Source organism: Micrasema longulum, unplaced genomic scaffold (assembly GCF_059751315.1).
Source record: "Micrasema longulum isolate JH-2025_06_02 unplaced genomic scaffold, ASM5975131v1 h1tg000438l, whole genome shotgun sequence".
Classification (NCBI taxonomy): Eukaryota; Metazoa; Arthropoda; class Insecta; order Trichoptera; family Brachycentridae; genus Micrasema; species Micrasema longulum.
This window is the reverse complement of record NW_028277638.1, coordinates 667,593-681,919: the sequence shown is the minus strand read 5'-3', so window position 1 is coordinate 681,919 and position 14,327 is coordinate 667,593. Positions and strand designations below refer to the sequence as shown.

The window sequence follows — 14,327 nt, the reverse complement described above, 5'->3', positions numbered from 1 at the left end:
GTTTATTGTTATCAAAAGTTACAGGTTCCATGATCAAAATAAGTAGATTGTACAGTTTCATTATAGGCATTTTATGGTGGAACTGCATTTCAAATGTTACAAGAAATAAAATAGGATTTTTAGTTTCGACCCTTTTAATTTTAAGCCAGTGATCGGGGTTTGTCGTAAATAATTCGAATAATACTTAATTAAAAGTGGTCAAAACTAAATAACCTGTTTCAATAAATAATAATTTAGTCTTGATCGACAGTGAATTTCTCACTCCAAAAGTTGTAGTTTTTCGTTAATTTATTAAATAAACCAGTATATTGATTCATTCCTTCAAAAATATAAAAAATAAGAACATGTCTGTTTAATTTCGCTAATAATACAAAGAATTAAATTAAATTGTCCATGATACAAAATGGCGTTGTGACCATAATTGTTTTTTTTTTTTCATTATACAAACTTTGTGAATATATTAATTTATCTTTCCAAGTATTTATTTAATAAATAGATATTTTAGCAAGATTATATTTAAAAAAGGGGGGAAAGTTTCGCTAAAAGCATTTAAGTTTTTTTTTTTTCAATTTCAGAAGAAATATTTGTGTTCTTATGATTTTCTTAAATATTTCAACTCTTGCGGCCATTTTTAACGAGTTCAACAAAGTCCGTGGTTCGAATAACACTCTACCCTAACTTGATTCCCATTTTCTAATGGTGATTTATTTACAACTCGTTAAAAATTGCCCTTTAAATAAAATATTTGGATAAATCATAAGAAAGTAGATATTTCTTTAAAAAAAAAAGATTATAATAATAAATTGATACGGGTACCTAAATAAATTATTTTTAGTGACAACCGTTTTGTTATAAATATAAATTACTAGCAGATATTCAGCCATCACCAATAATAATCGCAATAATAATACGCAACATGAAATCATCAAGAATATTTTTAAAAAAAATTAGGTACGATACATAAAAAATAAGGTATATTTGTAAAAAAAATACATGTTCATGAATTTACAAATATTTTCGGTTAGTTGTAAATAGCCGTGAAAGAGAATGGGAATCAAGTGGCGGTAACGCGAAGAACCAACATTGGGTCTCTGATGTAAGTTCGCAGCACTACCACAGGAAAACAATTTTTTTTTTTAGTCTTTAATGTGTTGGCAAAATACTGCACAATTTGCATTTGTTTGGTAGTTCAGAGGGCAACAAAATGGAGTTAGGTTTTTGGTGGTTTTGTTAACATAAGTAAAAGAAAATACATCAAACGTGCAACCACTTTACAAGATTTTTAGAAAGTTGTGTATTCATTTAATTTATTTGCAAAAATATTAGCCAAAATACTGGTGCTTTATTTAAATCGGTAAATAAGCGATTAATTTTATTTCATGTATTTCAATCAAAACTTATTTTGATTTACTGATTTACTAAGTGGAAACGCAGTTTGACTTTTCTTTATACAAACGCATTCCTGTATTTTCTCCCTGGATTATGGAACTAAAGCATTTTTTTAGAGATATTTACTACTGACGTTTTCCTATCGTTTTGTTTTTTTGATTAATTATTTTTTATGGAAACTAAGACCACCCAAAAACCCCTACAAGTGGCCAGTTTTATCTACCGTCTCCGGACGTGCGGTATATAAATACATACAATAACTATTTTTTAAAAACGCAAAAGGTACCGACACGGAAAATTTTATTCTGATGCCCTTTCGTTAAAAAAACAATCAAATTGGTTCAGCTATGGGGTGCGGAATACGGTACAACGAAACGTTGATTTTAATTAGGTATAATCAGTCTAACGTGCAGTTTTCTTTTTCGCACAGTATCGGAAGGCACACACAGAAAAACAATGTTTAAATACCTAATAATAAAAGCATAATTTTATAAACAAAACTATTATTCTAAAAATCTTTATATCTTCCCATTTCATATAAGAATATCGCCCTGTGTTCAGAAATAATATTTACAATGAGCACAATAATGTAAATTTATTTTTATTATTCAAAGTAAATTCAAAGATTTTTTTTGAACCCGAGAAGAAACAGCTTTCTATTTTAATTAGTATTATTATATTATTATTTTCTGTTTTTCTGTTTATTTCGTATAATATAATTTTTTTCTTATGTGCATTCGAAATTAAATAATTTCAAATTACTAAATAAATATGACAGTGTAAGTCACTCTCCAAGCACAAGAGCTAGTCTCTTTTTTGGAAAGTAACAGCCATAAAATTATAACAGTAGATTGTACAGAAAAAAAGACTTTTCATTAAAAGTTAAACAATAATAATAATCCACAGTTTAAAACACAAATTATGAATTATAAAATCACAATAACAAAAATGCGCTTTGAAGATAATATATCCAAAACATAGTACCTAAATGTGAATATTTATGATATTGGTCAAATAAAACAAAACAACTAGTAATATTAAAATTATTGTTAATTTAAGTAATTCATACTGAAAAGACGGCCACCTATTAAGATATTTTTAATTACCCACCATAATGTAATAAAAACATGTATATAAATATATACTTATTATTTATGAAAGTATATATGTGTATATATTACCAACATAATGGTTAAATTACTCAAAATTATGCAATATTTTGAAAAAATTCCAAATACTATTGATTTAATTATCACCGTGAGCAAGTACTTTTTAAAACTTAATTTGAATTCATAAGAATTCGTACGATCTAATTATTACATCAATTTAAATGCCTACAAATAACTTTATTTAAAAAATACAATAAAAGATGGCGTATATGTCAAAAATATCGCGGCATGACATTGTGACAACTCAAAAAACATTCTATCATTTTTTTAATGGAATTTATTTATTTTTAAATAAAATAAATGTTTGGATAATTAATAAAGATTTGATGTTTAAATTTAAATTTTCAAAAATGATAGTAAACTCGTAGGATTTTGGATAAATTGAATTCAAAATTGCGCAAGATAGTATTTAAAAAAAAAATATATAAAAGACTTACCCATTTTAGATGAAGTTGTCACCAATTTGTAAAAAACTTAGTTACACAATAACAAATAACTAAAGAAAATTCCACAAAATACGAATAAAATGCAACGTAAATTTATCAGAATTGTATCTAGTTTTAACTATTTTTAATTTCAGACTGTTGTGAAATTAAAAATTACGCTGGTTAGTCACTTCAAAAATTTATTATACGAAAATAATGTCATGCACAGAATCACAATCACTGTTAAATTATTCCCGAGTTCAATTTTAAACTGTCACTAACTTACTGTTGACGATTTCGTAATGTACGAACGAACCGGCGCAGTTCACGACTTGGGATACTCCGCACGCACGACCTCACCTGCCGAAAGCTGTGGCAGGAGTGGATGAACATTGAACGGACCGTCAAGTCGACTACTGATTCCGAAAATGGTTCACACACGAGCTTCCGTTTTAGTAGGCGTAAAAATGTTCAATATAGCCACAAACCTTAACAAAATTTCAAAGCCTCTTTATGGAAGGAGAACGGCGTCGAAAGGGCGTCTGCGAGCACGCGCAGTGATTGCGCGAGCCTTTTTAAATGGTGATTGTTTTACCAGCGTTTTGTTTGGTGAATATTTCAGTTACTACCGCGAACTTCGGTTACGTTTGAGCGATTTTCGGTAATTTACGGGAAAATTATTATATTATTTATTTATTTGTTTACATTATTCACTTAAATTAAATTTTGCATACTACATACATACAAACCACAACAAATTATTATTATTCATAAACGCCTTACTTAAAAATAAAAAAATGTTTTCATTCACGTGATTTACAAAAACCTATATTTTCAAATTTCGGGTGTATTTTTGGAAAGAAGTTATTAAAACTAGTTCATTTTCCATTTCATTTGTCATATTTTTGTTTTAAAATTATGTTATGAATAAAAGGAAAAAAATATATATTTTATCAATATGAATAAATTACAATTTCTAAACGTAAGTAAAACTAGAATAAATTTAAACCAACAACACAATTAAAATAAAAAAAAAACCAAAGCCAATAAACACGAATTTAATGGCAAGCTGTCTTGCCTTGCAAATATCCTTCGACTCTATAGTAACTCTTTCCAAACTGTGCTTGACAAAATCTTTAAAAAATATTGTTTGCAAAGCCTGAATTTCAAAAGGTACCTTGTTGTAGAATCGTATGCAGTTTGAGGCAAAATAATATTTATTTTTTAACAGTCTAGTTGTGGGCACAACTAGCATACATTTATTTCTCGTGTTGAACCTATGGAACATGCAAGTTCCTCAATACACCTTCACCATATTAGTTTCACACAAATATAAAACCAACAACTAGCTGATAGAACACATGCTATTATAAGCGAACACCGAGGTCAACTAAATATAATTTAAAAAAATTTTCTTCTTGTGGAAGCAATAGTTGCAAAAAAAGGGGATGCGGACTTATCTCCATACAATTTCGTTTTTAGAATATTCACCTGAAAATTGTCAAGTTAGGTTATGTTTAATTAAACAAAATTTTGTTAACATTTAAACCATTAACTTTATGGTCAAACAATTTGATAAATGTCAGATAATATTTGTATATGACCACGTACCGACTTTTCAATGTTTACTGGTTTCGAGACGTACCCGCCTTTTCGTCAGGACACTAATTACTCCAACATGCGAACTACGGTAAAGGCTCACAGTAAATTTTGCATGTTTAATAGTCGTATGGAAATATTTACTAATATTTTTTTAACGAAATTTAGTCAAACCTTATTTCCATATAAAATATATATACTAAAAAAACACTTGCCGGTCTTAGTTTATGGTACAACTATTTCTAGAATGGCAATGATACAATAAAACAAATATATATAAAAAAACCATATAAACATATATTTTTATATATATAATTCCTCTGAATGTGTGATGTCACCGAACTTTTCCTAGACGGCTTAACCGATTTACGTGCGGTTTTCAGATAAATATAGATCTTTGCGCTGTGCGTGTTCATAGATATTACTATCTCCAATCTAACGTGTAAAAAAGAAGTTAGGAGCATAAATGTTTTATTCATCGATCTACCAGGGTTGCATTCGAGGAGAATGCATTTACAAAAAATGGAAAGATGTTGTTTTTAGGTGTATAAAAAGAGTTTGTTTTTGAATGTTTATAAACAATATTTGCTTTTTATGGATTCCAATCAGATTCTTTTCTTAAATTCCTTATTATTTCTTCCCATTTATTTCTTTTTACTGGATGTTAGGTAATACTAAAATTTTATTAAATTAAATACATTTATAAAAATCGAATTCCTACATAAGTACACCACTCTGTTGGTGAGAAGACCGGAGTTTGACGTTTGAAAAAATAATGCCATATTTGAAAAAATATTAATTTTATGTTTTTGAATTCAACCATAAACAAGTACCTAGGTACCTACTTAAATTCAATATTAACAATTTTAAGTTTTGGAATTGAATCACAAACAGGTACCTTGGTACCTAATTATCAATTAAAAGTATTTTTCCAAGCTAATAGCAGGCAAGCTAACGTTCGGACAGGAAAAAGTCTGTCAGGTCCGCTAGTATCAAAGGCGGTTCCTTAGTATGTGCATAAGTGCAGTGCACTGCCAAGTAAAAATTTGTGTAAATAAATTAGTAATTTTATTGATAGTAAAAATATGTTATAAGTAGGTATAAAGAAACAGGGATTCGTTGCAATATTATACACGTAAACATCCTAATATTCAATACTAGCGCCAAAAGATCTAGCGAAATCGACTCTAGCGGACGATTTTCTCATCTTATCTACGCACGCGCAATCGTCCCAGTGCATATTCTGTTTTGCACAATCCTTTACCCTGAATTTGTAAGAACTATATTATATCTTCTAAAATCGTCATTTAAGCGAGACAGACAATGCTTCATACCGATGAATTGTGCGTTAGAGGGAGATATATATTCCGGGCATTGCCGACGCATGCGCAGATTTGAAGTTTGTTTGAAATGTCACTTTGAACATGCGTAATGACATGATATTAGTACAAATTTAGTTAACTATAACGTGCGTATTATGTTGGGCGCATTTAGCGTTTCTAGTTCCGATGCGCGGGCTGTCAGACTATTGTTCGTTATCACGTCAGACCTATCATATTATTATAATATTATTGAACCTAATATACAAGTTGACAAAATGTAAAGAAATGCACTGCCAATGTTTTCGGTCAGGAGCCGCCGTATACATATATTTATAATATATAAGTACCCTCAAGCTGTATTTGAACGAATAAATAAAGAAAATAATAAGAAAACTGATTTTTTTATTTATTTAAGAATGATCAATTGAAATTATTGTTGTCCACCTATTGATTTATGTTTTAACATGTTAATAATTTATTTATAAGAGAAAAAAAAATTAAATCATTGTTGTTCAAATTGTAGAGTGCTTGACAAATCTGAGCCGAATAAATTATTTACGGGCGGGATTCGAACCACTCCCCTTTATTCCGAGAGGGTATCGTATTGTTATGATCCCACCTAGTTAACTTATTCTCAGCCACCCTGAAGATGTCATCCGGCATAGGGACCGAAACTTTAGGATAGAATTATAATCAGACTTGTTATAAAACCCATACCAAATTTCTATAAACTGATATTGTACTCGGTAAATTGTTTTTCATTATATTTTCTTCCAAGACATTTTCAGGGGAAGTCAACATTTAAATAGTTAACATTTTCCTATCCGCATACAGTAGTGCATAGGGAACAACTTGATTTCCATTTTCTAATAGTGAGTTATTTACAACTCGTTGAAAATGGCCAACAAAATTGAAATATTTAGGTAAATTATAAGAACGCTAATATTTATTTTTCCTTTAAAAAAAATACATATATTTAAAATATTTACTCACAAAATTAATTCATTAGACGTGCCTGTACACTTTATACTCTATTATAACTATTGTAAAATAAATACATCTTTATTAGTTAAATGCATGAATACAAAAGATTTATACAATACATTTTTTACAATACAATACAAGTCAGTCCAGTTTTCTTAACTAATAACTCGTATTTTTTAAATTGAATTCTTGATCTGTATGAGTATGTTTTATTTATTTATTAAATTTTATATATTACATGTACATAAGTACATTTATAATAATTTAATTATATTTTTGTATTAACTTTTTTTGCTTTTTTTTTCCAATAAAGAGACGAGCTCTTGCGCTTGGAGAGCGCTTTATTTTTATTTTTTTTATTTCACGTTTTACATAACAATTTTTTTTAAATATGAATACCTCATAATATAAACTTATGGTATCTAAAAAATATTCATAAAACAATTCATATTCATACTTAAATCCACACAGATAAATCAAATATATATTTAATAGTAAGAAAAAAAAAAGAATAGTTAATGGTAGATACAAATATTCTAAGTATTTTATTTTACGAAAATATAAATATTATCTATCGGTATTCTTTATTTATCCTTTATACAGAAAGTGTTTTTTTTGCAAGGCATTCCTTTAATTACGTACATAAATACTATATACTATATAGCACATTAGAAATAAACATGAAATCGTAAATAATTTAGTTTAAACTCTATGTATTGTATAAATAAGAAGTAAATAATTATAAAATAAATTATACTAAATACTGAGAAAAATAGAAAATAAAAATAAAGAAATATTGAAGAGTGTAACTAATTTAAAACAACTTAATGAAGAAGTTTAGCCCCACGGGAAATTGTATATAAGAAATGAATGATGATTGATATATTGGTAGGTATATTTGATTATCTATTAAATTGTTTGTGTATGTTGCTTATGTATAACTTGTAAAAGACACAACGTGTCGTTATTTAAAAAAAATTGAAAACACCTGATTTGCATAATTATAATACCTGCATACAATATGGTTATAAAGGGTTCAATCGGACTCTTACCTCCCCTACTCAGGACTCAGGACTAAGGACTGGGGTCAACCTAGTTAATTTCAATACAATAACATAGTGATTGTCATATTTTATATTTGTATTGGGTAGGTGTCACATAATCGCTTTCTCGACTATGCGGAAAGGAAGAAAGGTACAATGATATTTAAATTAAAATAAAATGTATACACAATAAATTATTATTTGACTAAAATTTTAATATTCTAATTAAACAGTGAATTGTTCTTCGAATACATATTCAGTAATATTGATTAATTTACATGTTTGACATATTTTACATTCATATATACAGGGTGTTTTTTTAACCCTGTTACATCCGAAACCACAATGATTAGTATGGGCAAGAAGACATATTAGCATATTTTAAAAAATATTTAGAACAAAGAAAATTTTCAAAAATAAAATATTTAAAAAAAACAAATGGTTGCTTACTTCTGCAGGGAAGAAGTGAGGGGAGCGCGGCGCAGTATCAGACTTCCCCCTCTCCCTCTTCGTTTCTTCCCTGCATTTTATTTTTTTAAATTTTATTTGTTCTAATAAAATATTTTAATGTGCCAATATCTTCTTACTCATACTGATCATCGTGGTTACGGATGTGACAGGGTTAATTGAACACCCTGTATAAAGGTAGACACGTATTTTACACAAAGTTGGCAAAAACTAAAAATGAATTAAGAAGAATAAGAAAAATAAAAAATACAAAAAAACATAAAAATAAATAAATATTCAGCATAATAACGAAACTTATTGCTATCATACGAGGGGAGGTAAATGTTTCTGACTTAAAATAAATGTCATGGCAACTCAGAGCAATAAGTACCATAAAGGACTTTGTACCATGTTTAAATTGTTTAATGAGTGGTCGTAGAGATTAGGGATACTGGATCTATACCATTCGCGGGATGGGGAAAATAATAATAATATTTGTCTGATTTTTGAAGCGCCATTTTTTTTTTTAAATCACGTCAAACTTTACAATTTTAAACGTAAACTAACATTCTAAGCTCACATTATATGTTACATTTTTCTATTTCAAAATTGAGAGTACGATAAACAAAAGAGGTGAACAATTTGTTTCTTTTTTGGGTGATACCGTGTCTGTTGGATTTGTCCCGACGTTTCGGCGACCATTGCAGGAGCCATCTTCAGGGTAAACTGAGTGAAACGTCGGAACAAATCCAACAGACCGGTATCACCCAAAAAAAAACAATTGATAACAGTGACCGGAAAAACCTTCGCACCTACGAAAAAGCTGAAGATATGACTGACTGGGGACTGTCGATGATTCACAAATGTGAAGGCAAATGATTTCAGGTGTAAGAGCTGGCAAGCAGTACTAGGTTTCGACAAGTTTTCCTCTGCCCAAATCAAATGCTGAACTTCTAATGAGTAGATTTATTGAAGGGATTTGAATACTCTCCAGCGAATTTAATCGTTTTTTTTCGATTGTTATTACAAAAAAACATCCATAAAGGTAGCAAAAGCGTCATCAGAAAGTGTGTTTTAGTTTAGGTACAAATAGCTGCCAAAATTTATTTTGTATAACTGTCGAATAAAATACACATATTCAGAGCTGCTGTTGCTGCGTATTATTTTCTTGCTCCGGGTCCACAACACGTAAAATATGCAACTTTATGATGCCCAGGAAATCTATATAGTTAAATATGAAGTAACTAAAAACACCTACTCAATAATAATCATAATTAACAAATATATGACGGTATTAAAAGCAAACTTAGAAATCTCCAACAAAATGGAAAATTAGTTATCGATGTCAAAATAAACTATATATAAAATAAACATAAAACTTCACTCTCTTTCACTTCTTTATAATATTTTTCACAATTCTTGCGCTCCAAAATATCTTGCGAAGAATTTCATCGACCTTTTTTATCATGGTCTTTCGCTTCGCTCTTCTTAGGAGAGAGAGAGAACACTTTCCATTCCTCGACATAACACATCATTTTTCAGCTATTCCTTTTCCGTCCAAGCTTCTAAACTTTGGAATGAGCTACCTCTTCGTATAAAAAATGCACGTTCTCTAGCCACCTTCAAGAAACGCCTGAAACATTATTATATATCCCCAGAATCCTGAATGCGATCCCTCAGGCGAATGTGCGGAAAAACAATGTATGATAGGTGCCCTAATGTCGAAATTAGAGCAGAATGCAAGGCATTATCGACAAAATTAAGAAAGGTCTTTTGCGATGGTTCGGTCATGTGGAGCGAATGAATGATGAAAGAACGGCTAAAAAGATTTATGATGCGAATGTGTCTGGTTGTAGAAGTCGAGGAAGGCCGAGAAAGACATGGCATGATTAAGTACAACAAATTCTTGAAAGTGGTCATGTGAAAAGTCGGAATAATCGACGTGCGTGCATGAGAAGATGTATGAATGTGAAGGAAGCAAAGGAAGTGTGCCAGGACAGAGTGGTGTGGCGTTCTATCATCTCTGCCTACCCCTCCGGGGAAATGGCGTGATGGTTAGTTAGTTAGTTAGTTAGAATCCTGAACTCCCTGAGTTTTGCAGCTTTTTTTTCTTTTTCTTAAATACGTATTTTTATCCCCTTTTTTCTTTCCTTGGTTTTTCTTTCTCTCTCCTTACAAACACACTATCTGATCTCACATTCCTCATCATATAACATGTATAAAATACGTACTTTTTTATTATATTAAAGTTAATATGTGCAAGCCTTATCTCCTTATTAAAAAAACAGCGGTTATTTTTAATAATTTGAGTTTTTTTTTAATTTTATGGTTGAACCGATTTATGTTTTTTTTATTTCAAAATTTTGACCAATCTGTTATTTGGTTGGCTGGAAGATATTGCTTTTAGCAATAAGTCCGCCAAAGTACTTATTCTTTGAATTTGAAATAAATTCATAAGTATAAAAGCTTACATACCGAAATAATAGCGTAATTCAAAACCATCTCTAAATCTTGCAAAAACAGATTACAATTATACTACATGACACCGCAAATTTAGCATTCTCCATTGAGTTAATGAAGCATAATTAGAAATCTCACAATAATTTTTTCAAAGTTTTTCGCAAATATCTCAGTAACTCCTTCAATGGAGATTTCCAAGTTTGTTTTTTATACCCCCATATATAGTAATATGTATACATCAATACGTGATTAATTCTGCATGATGGCGATAGTAGTAGTCTATTGGAGATATGTTCCTGAGTGCGTCTGAGAAAGAGGAGTGTATATCACTCGAAACGTTGGCGTGTTGTCGTATCAATGACATGAGTGCCAACACCGCTGTGTCACAAGTTGCTGACAACAAAACTATTGTTAACCCATACAAGTCCCAAGAAAAAACACGAGATGAAAATTATACAGAATATAAAATGTCTTTTATGGGAGATAAAGAGGCGAAACACCATTGTTTGCCAGAAACGATTCTGGCTTTCTTACAACAAACTTGCATATCAAATAAATATTTTTATGGGAAAAAAACATGCATTATGATCGTTGGGATTCTAAAAAAACGTGTTAAAAAATAATCACTGTGACGTTATATCTGTACAGTCAATCATTATCATCATATGTGTCGGTTAATATCAAAAATGGATATATCCAGACTAAGCATTTTTTCACAAAGAACACTTTTCTGAAACTGATTATTGCTATTCGACTAAATTGTTATTTAGACTATATGTAAGTCTGACGTAGGTAATAAAAGTATTCTACGTTATTTGATTTGATCGATTAGACTTAGTTTCCGTGTAAAACTTATATATAATTTGGATGTAACTCATTTTGATATATCGGAATGGATTGAACTAGTTTTGATCAAATTAATTCGTGGATTTAACCAGTTTTGATCTAATCTGTCATTGAATATCTGTGTCAGGGTTGTCACTTTTACGAAGTAAAAAATAAATAAAACTAATCGTTTTGAGTGTTATTGTGTTATTTGAGTGTAATAAAAAACAATAACACTCAATAACACTCAATAGAGTGTTATTGAGTGGATGTTGCCGATTTTTATATAAAATCAAACTTCTGACAACAATTATTATGGTATAAAATATTAAAGGATTATATATCCAATAGGATTTTCCCATTTTTGAAACAAGTATTCTATGTAAAACTAAACTTTTAATCTTGTTTCCACAAAAAAAGTTTTTTTCCAATTTTGGATTTAACCAATTTTGATATCCACCGACACAATTGTCAATATTCCAATGTTTCTGTAATTGTTTTGCATAACATAGATCTGAAAATTTGTAAGAACATGGCAAACATTTCATCTACTATCAATCGGCGGTCTTCACAAATAGTTTCGTCGATTTTTCCACAAAAAATGTTTTTTTACCAATTTTAGATTTTACCAATTTTGATATCCATCGACACATATACTTTTCCGCAACCAGTGGTGGAAAGGGCACTGTATTGGTTCACAAATTCCTGCGTATTTTGATCATTTTTGTTAAGTAAGTACACAGAAGGTAAGGAAATCATTGTCTCGTGCTAAGGCCTCAGGGGTTCACTACAAAACAAAATGATAATAAAAAAAATATTAACTTAGTTAAAATATTTAAAAATAAAAATGCAAAAGTCTAGTGCAAAAATAATGCAAAAAGTATATTTAATTTATTCAAAAAGTATTTATTTTAGTGTTGTGAATGTTTCATAAATTCCTTCCCAATCCTCTAAATTATTTTTTATTTAATAAAAAAAATTCTCAGGAACTTACTCTCAAAACTCAGAAGTTTCTATTAATGTCAAGATATGGATAATTAAAGTGAAACGAAATTTCGGAAAATTCCAAGAATTATTGTAAACAATTGAATTCAAAATCACAAGACACACTCTTACACAATTTTGTTAATTGTAATGCATTTTGATTAATAAAATACTGGGATAAATTAACAAACGTGCTGAGTCATTTAAATGTTGGGTCTGCCACCTTATTGTTTAAGTTAAGTAAGTAATTTGTAACAATCATAAAATTATCACCATGGACTTATATTCTAAGAAGGCCACATAATTATAATACAAAGATATTTATCTCGTTAGGAAGAAAATTGCAAACTGATCCCGAATTGTCGGAAATTTCTGGGATCTTCCAAAACCGCGGAGATAATGGATTTCGTTTAATATAAAATGAGTTTAGGTGTATTTATGGTTCTAAGAAAATTAGAACCATAATAAATCGTGTATTCTGTATGCGCAATACTATGCATTAACTAGCGCGGGGATCATCTGTGTTTTGAGATCAATTTTATTATTTTTTTATTTTCTTTTATTTAGGAAACATACAGTACAGTTACAAAGTTTAATATTTTACACAATTAGACTTAATTCTAATGGACCAGTGAAGTTTCCATATTATAAAGCAATTATATGTAAGGTTAATTATCAAAGTATAAAAAAGAGAAGGAAAAAGAAAAACATAAATGAAAGTTGTTTAAAAATTAAAATTTAAGTGAAAAAAATATATTTTAAAGTTTGTAGTTTGTAGTGAGTATTTACAAATGGAAATAATATTAAAAATGAAGAAAATTTGTAAGAGTAATTAAAAATTAAGAATTGAAATAAAGAATGAAAAACATGCTCAGATGTGAAAATAAAATAAAATAGTAATAATAAAAAAAAAAAAGGAAAAGCATAAATATACACATATTTATTTTAAGGGATTCAAAGAAACGATGAGAAGAATCTTTAAGTGAAATATAAGACAGTAAATCTAAGTCAATTTAAAAAAATCATTTTCAAAATTAATGACACATTATAGTAAGAGCAGCAATATATTGATTTTATTTACATATATAATATAAGTAATTAAAAGTAGTTTAAAAGTATAAAAACATGCCAATGGATATCAATGTTGAAGTTACGTATAATGACCCATCAAAGTTTCAGATTCCGATTCGGTTTCAGTTTCGGCGAGTTTCGGCTGCGGTTTCGGTTTCGGCCAAAAATTGGCCGAAACTCCAACTCAGCTGAAACCTGCGGTCGGGATTTATCGGATTACGATCGGCTGTACTCGGTCGGAAAATTAGCACAATTAGAGATGTTGGATAGTTGTTTATTTAAATATTTAGTTAGCATTGCCATGGTCTAACATAATGAATCCTCCCACCCGATCATTACATAATATATCAACCAAATAACTAAACAAAGTTTTTTATTGAACAAATAAAAAAATATCCCTTTGAAGTAAATATAAACCTTGTACATTACAAGCAAGGTGAAAGAATAATGCAACTCACATATTTAAAAAAACAATGAATAAAAATAAGACTGATTTTGTGATTTGTTGACTATATAGTAAGTAGTTATAGCATTCATTAAAGAACTGTTACATTAAAGTTATAAGTGTAACATCACAACGAACCGAAAAGCGCTAAAAATAAAAAAATT

General features: G+C 29.4%; 1 protein-coding gene across 2 annotated transcripts in view; it reads right to left on the bottom strand.

The window, feature by feature from the left end:
- The window catches only part of stet (rhomboid serine protease stem cell tumor), a 436,151-nt gene that overhangs the window by 159,832 nt on the left and 261,992 nt on the right, over positions 1-14,327 (bottom strand). Inside the window, exon 1 of one of the 2 annotated variants that reach the window (XM_088226557.1) lies at positions 2,996-3,400. The exons of the other annotated variant lie outside the window; for it this stretch is intronic. The gene's annotated coding sequence lies outside the window, so the exon portion shown is untranslated. Of the gene's footprint in view, positions 1-2,995; positions 3,401-14,327 lie in introns of those variants that run through there. 2 annotated transcript variants of the gene reach the window in all.